Raw genomic sequence first — 6,809 nt, forward strand, 5'->3', positions numbered from 1 at the left:
TTGGATTGCAGTTAGACCCACATGCCAAGCATACTCCTGCCTCAGGACACCCGTGTGGCTGTTCCCTCTGCCTGACATTCTATTCCCACATATCCTACTGATCCCTCACTGCCTTCAGGGTTTCTGCTCTGAGGGTATATCCTCAGAGAATGCTTCCTGACCACCTTCACTGAAATAATAGACAACCCTCTCCCCAGCCAGGCAATCATTTCCAAAATCCTGCTTTAACTTTCTCCAGAGTATGCATTGCCATCAACATTTTATTATTATCTCTGGTTAGTTGTTTATCTGTCTCTCCCCATTAGAACTTCAGCCACATATGGACAGATACTTTGTTTTGCTCCTGGCTATCTCCCCAGTACTCAGCACAGAACCCAACACATAGTAAATAATTAATAAAAAAATTTTAAGAAGAGACTGGGTCTCGCTATGTTGCCCAGGCTGGTCTCAAATTCCTGGGCTCAAGTGATGCTCCTGCCTTGACCTCTCAAAGTGCTGGGATTACAGGCGTGAGCCACTGCACCTGGCCCAATAAATATTTTTGAATGACTGAATAAATCTCACATACTTACTGTAACTTCATGGCCTCGATGGCCTCAGTTTTCTCATCTCTAAAATGGGCCTAATAAGTCTATGCAGCTTATGTTGTTGTGAAGAATAAACTAGAGAAAGCATGGGAAGTGCCTGGTGCAGTGCCTGGCACCAAGGAAACCTGCAGAACTGTTGTTGTTGTTTCCTGACTAAAAAAGGTGAGTGGACTTTCCAGAAAGTTTCTGCTCTTGAGTGGAGTTGGTGCAGTAGGGTCAACTTTAGTTCCAGGTTTTTATCATTCACCCCAGAAGGTAAAGCCACTTCCCATCCTATATTTTATCTGAGCCTTTCAGTGATTCTATGAGCTGGCCAGGAGATGTTTAGGTCTTTTTGGAAGTGGAAAGACAAGGCCCAGAGAGGTCAACACACTAACCCAGAGGTCACACAGCTAAGCAGCCCTTTCACATTCCCAAGAGATCTCTTTTGGCCCTACTCTAAGTTCTCATGCAGAGACTAGAAGCTTGCAGCTGACATCCTTGGACCTTACCTATCTGAGAGGGTAGGTTCCAATAGGCTGGTCCCTTCAACAGGGACTGGTGCCAGGCAGTTTCCCTCTGAGCTAAGTCTGAAAGACTCTGAGCTAAGGGTAGCCCTGTAGATGTAGACCTGGAGGAAGGGTCGGGATTTGGCCAAGCTGAGTGGAGGTGGCTAAGCAGGTGCAGGTGAAAGGACAAAGGCAGGGAGGTGGAGGGTGCAGGGTATGCAGGGTGTGAGGGACCCCAAGGCTCTGGCAACCCACCCTGCTTCTGGTAGTTCTACCAACTCAGCCTTTGGTCAGAGGAGGTCAGGGGGCCGTTATGGGCTTCCATGGACTCCGTCTCCCCTGTAATGATAGTCGTTCCAGCTGCCTGCTCAAGCCCTCATTTTCCTGTTTACAAGCTTTCCAGAAAACAGAAGTAAGCCCAACACGCCCCTGCCCACTTCCTAGGCAGGAGTGCCAGTTCTGAGCTCTGAGAGCAGACAGCAAACCCTCCCTAGGACTCTCCTGGGGCTGGCAGTGATCTTGGTAGTCCCCGTTTGCCTGTGGTGGGGGTAGGGAGGGTTGTGGAGTTTCTGTCTTGAAAGGCAAATTTGGGCTGACATTTAGGCTTTGCCTTCACAATTCAAAGACAAGCGGTAAGAATAGAAGGCAGAGATGTGATGCTGGCTCAGTGTGAGGCACTGTTCGTATCTCATTGAATATGTCCAATGACCCTGATATCCATGCACTATGAACCCATTCAATAGATGAGAAAACAGAGGCACAAGAGTCTGTGGTCTATGGCAAGAGTCCTCCTGAATGGTGTTTGCGTCTTGCATGTGAGACACATGGAGAAAATTAATAGCGTAATGATTACCACCATGAAGCTTCCAAACACCTACTAGGGGCAGGCTCTTTACACACATTACCTTGGTTAATCCTCCCAGTCACATGGGGTTCACACCACAGTCTCCATCTGACAGATGGAGACTATAATGGGGGTGAATAGTCACTCACCCAAGGTAATTCAACTTCTGGAAGACAAGGGAGGACTTTAGCCTCTAAAAGAGTCTCCTCCAAGAGGAAGCTGCCCCTTTGTGGGGAAGACTAGGCAGGCTTGTGAAAGTACAATGAAAGGAAACAAACATTTTGTTGCCTTTTTCCCTGGCAGGAAAAGCCCCTGGGATTGCCCCCTCTCCGTATGTGCAAGGACATCAAAGGCAGGACAGAACCGCTCTGAAATCCCAAGCCAGGGGCTCGGTCTCTCCTAGGGAGGGAGCCTGGATGAAAGGGAGAGAGAGGGAGGAAGATGGAGCAGGAAGAGGAGGAAATTCAGGCGCTTCAAAGCCCCCCCTCCTGGCTCCACCGGGGTCTGCTGTGCCCCAGTGGGGTGGGGACCTAGGCGGGGTTGAAGCCTTCAAAGAGGAGCCCTTGAGACACTCAGCCTACTGCTACTGAATGCAAGGCCCTAAGGTGGGGCATTCAGGGCCTCCCAATGAGGGCTTCAAAAAAATCAGTGCTTGTAGCTGGGGGCGGTGGCTCATGCCTGTAATCCCAGCACTTTGGGAGGCCAAGGGAGGCAGATCACCTGAGGTCAGGAGATTGAGACCAGCCTGGGCAACATGATGATACCCCATCTCTACTAAAAATACAAAAATTAGCTGGGCATGGTGGCGCATGCCTGTAATCCCAACTACTCAGGAGGCTGAGGCAGGAGAATCGCTTGAACCAGGGAGGCGGAGGTTGCAGTGAGCTGAGATGGTGCCACTGCACTCCAGCCTGGGCGACAGAGCAAGACTCCACTTCGAAAAGAAAAAGAAAAAAAAAATCAGTGCTTGTGATAATGCCGTAGAATTAACAATCTTGCCAAAAGGGCCAGTGGCTCACTGACTTGATGCCATTCACTCTTTTCTTTTCCTTTTTTTTTTTTTTTGAGACGAAGTCTCGCTCTGTCACCCAGGCTGGAGTGCAGTGGCGTGATCTCAGCTCACTACAACCCCTGCCTCCAGGGTTCAAGCAATTCTCCTGCCTCAGCCTTCCGAGTAGCTGGGACTACAGGCCTGCGCCACCACACCTGGCCAATTTTCATATTTTTAGTAGAGACGAGGTTTCACATGTTGGCCTGGCTGGTCTCGAACTCCTGACCTCAAGTGATCCACGCATCTTGGCCTTCCAAAGTGCTGGGATTACAGGCATGAGCCACCGTACCCAACCCTTGTTCGCTCTTTCCATCCGACCTGTGAGGTGGGGCATCATGGTCCCATAGCTCTGGGAGAATGGGGCAATTCGTTGAGCATGGTGGGATCCCCACTGCACATCAGGGTCTGGGTGACTCCAGGGCAAGGGCTCTTTGGCCCCACTACACGAGGCTTGGAATAGAAGTTGTCCTATTAGGATGCATATTCATTTCCTAACGTGGTCCTAATAAAGTACCACAAATTGTATGGCTGAATATAGCAGTGATGTGTTTTCCCACAATCTGAGGGCTAGAAGTCTGAAATCAAGAGACTGGCAAGGCCGTCTCCCTCTGAGGCCCTGGTAGAATCTTGCCCTGCCTCTCTGGGCTTTGGTGGTGGCCAGCAATTCCTTGGGGTTCCCTGGGTTGTAGCTGCTCACCCCAGTCTCTGACTCTGTCTCTCATGGTGTTCCCTTGTGCCTCTCCACATCACCATCCCTCTGTGTGTCTGTGTCCACATTTCTGTCTTCCTGAAGGACAGCAGTCATATTGGACGAAGGGTCCACCTACTCCGATTGGACCTTATCTGAATTTGATTACTTCGGCCAAGACTCCATTTCCAAATAAGGTCACCTTCGCTGTTCCCAGGGGTTAGGACTTTCCCATATCTTTTGTGGTGGTGGAGCGGGGCGGGGTGGGGGCGCACAATTTAACCCACAACGGGACAGATGTGTCTCCCCTTCTACTCACAGGGAGCTCTGTGGCACCACTGGCCCCCAGCTCTGAAAGCCACTGACTCCAAGTGAAATAATGGCAATGAAAACTCCCAGGTGCTCCATTTCCTTTAGGTGATGTGGCCCATTCACCTCCTTTTGCAACACCCTCATTCAATTTTGTACACTAGCCAGACTGGCATCATTATCCCCACTGTACAGACAAGGAAATAGAAATTTAGAAACATGCCACAGTAAAGCTTAAATCTGAAACAATATCTGTTTGACTTCAAAACCAACCACCATCCCCCCCATGCCACCAGGGGTTGGAGTGGGCAGGCAAGGGTTAACGCTGAAGGGAAGGTGGGCCCTCCAGGCCCTGCTGGCTCCCAGAGCACTGAGTGCTGAGTGTGATGCCGGGGTACGGGCTCTGTTGGTTGCCGGGGTGCTGATTAAGATGTCACAGAAGATTATGCTGTCAGGTGCAAGAATCACGCTCCAGGAGGGGTGGCTGCTGGGCCGGGAGGGAGGTTACCCTAGCAACAGAGACGGAACATCCATGCAGTGCAGCGTCCCAGCCCGGTGAGAAGGGTTTGAGGGTTCAGCATCACCTGTCCCGGATAAAAAATTTGGCCCCTTGGCCCTGCAGCTGCATAACTGTGGGTAAAACAGTTCACCTTCTGAGCTTCCTGGCCTCATCTCTGAGATGGGGGAGTCATTCCATCCCTGTGTGGATCAAATGGCAAAGCCAGAGAAAATCCCACGTCTCTGCAAGCATCTGCCCCATGGTGGTTCCCTGGGAACACCAGGCAGGCATTAGCTCTAGAGCTGAGGCCCGGGCATGGGCAGCCTTGCCCAAAGGTGGCAAAGAAATGGTACCAAGTCACCTCGCTGCCGGGACTGAGGCTGGGAATGCGGGGTCACCTAGTGATGGGGGGCCCTGTCTGCAGCCTTCTTTGTGCTAATCAGCGGGGAGATCAGGGGCTCCTCCTCTGAGTCTCCTAAACTTTCTGCACAAAACAGTGTTGACCACGGCACACAATTACCGTCTATTCTATTCCGTTGTTGATTTTCCTATTCAGCCATGAAACCTGTCTCTTTAGATGCCTAAAGCTCAGCATACGGCCCAAATGCATGTTGAAGTAAAGGAAAAGATAATTGAAGGTGTTTGCTCACATTCCCCCTCTATTCTTTGGAATAAATTTCTTCTGTCATGGAGGAAGAAATATTCTTTCTCTTTTGCAAAGCTACTCTTTCCCCGTGTCCTTAATTCTGATCTTATTTTCCCAAGTCCTGGCTTTCGTTCACCCACACACCATCCACCCATCTCTCCATCCACCCATCCAGGCAGCAGACTGTGGCTGAGTGTCTGTCTCTGAGCCACGTCCTGTGCCAGGCCAACAGGGCCAAGTCAGACTGGGACCTTGGTCCAAACTAGTTCGCACTCAGCCTTGTAGAGGTGAGGGGGCATGAACCCAAATCTGTGTGATGCACAGTAGAACTCGCAGGCTGTCTCAGAGAATAGCACATGGCAGAGGAAGGAGAAATTATGTTCCACTCAGGAAACAGGGGAAGCCAGAGCAGACAGCAATCTCTCTTTGAAGGAGGATTTGGGCACAAGAAGTGAGCAAAGAAACAACTGGGAAACCCCTTGTCTTTCACTGCCCTCACCACATCCTGATGCCTCCTCTCCTTTGTGGAGCCCTCACATGGGTTCAGAGAGGTTAACTAACTTCCTCCAAGTCACCCAGCTCGTAAGTGGTAGCACTGATTGGAAAAGTTCGAATGTCAATCTTCAGAAAGGCCTTCCTGGACCACTTCCGTGTGTCTCACTCGGTCTATTTTCGGTCACTCCCTGTCCTGTATCTTTTGTCCCTCCCCCCTGCTGGAAGGCCAGCTCCACGATGGGGGTGGGGAGGGGTGGCCTTGCCTTGCCTCTGCTCTGTGCCTTGCCCCTGGAAACTAGCAGTTGCTCAAAGACATCTTTCTGAGATGCTGTGGATGCACCAGTCCCTGTTCTGACCCAAAGGACTGTCACCTGGTCCCCAACCTTCTTTCCACTCCTGGTAGCCCTCTCCTTGGGGGTCTGATCTGCCCTCACTGCTCAGCTACCTTTTAACTCTGGCCCCTTGGCTCTGCAGCTGAGCCCCTCAGTCAAACATCGTTCAGGCTCAGTGTCTCCTGGCCAGGGCTGGCATCCCTGCTGCACACTTCTGATCATCTCAGGAGCCATGCACCTCACAAGCAGATAATTGAAAAGATTACCCTGAGATGGGACTCGTGGAGGTTGATTTATTGTGCGTCATCCCTACTTCAGGGTTTTTATTAGAAATTGAAGAATGGCTTTCTAACTTGAGGCTGTGTTTAACCTCCACCAGTCCTGCAAACCAACAGTGGCTCCCAGGGTGGCTGCAAAGTCACCGCACACCAGAGCTCTGCCCTGCAGCAGCACCCTTGAGTGGCTCTCACCCCAGAAACACAGCCTCTCCCTCTTTTTTTTTTGAGACTGAGTCCTGCTCTGTCACCCAGGCTAGAGTGCAGTGGCATGATGTTAGATCACTGCAACCTCTGCCTCCTGGGTTTAAACAATTCTCATGCCTCAGCCTCCTGAGTAGGTGGGATTACAGGCAACCACCACCACGCCTGGCTAATTTTTGTATTTTCAGTAGAGATGGGATTTCACCATGTTGGCCAGGCTGGTCTTGAACTTCTGACCTCAGATGCTCCACCCACCTTGGCCTACCCTCCTTTCATTTCTCCCTCCCTCCTGTCTGTGCTTGGGGTCCTTGAGAGAACTGGTTAAGAGTGGGCATTTGAGCTAGACTATCCAGGTTAGTGGGTGGGGAGGAGGCTGGACCTAGAAGGCACT

The sequence above is a fragment of the Rhinopithecus bieti genome, unplaced genomic scaffold (genome assembly GCF_001698545.2).
Source record: "Rhinopithecus bieti isolate Rb0 unplaced genomic scaffold, ASM169854v2 scaffold_75975, whole genome shotgun sequence".
Lineage (NCBI taxonomy): Eukaryota > Metazoa > Chordata > Mammalia > Primates > Cercopithecidae > Rhinopithecus > Rhinopithecus bieti.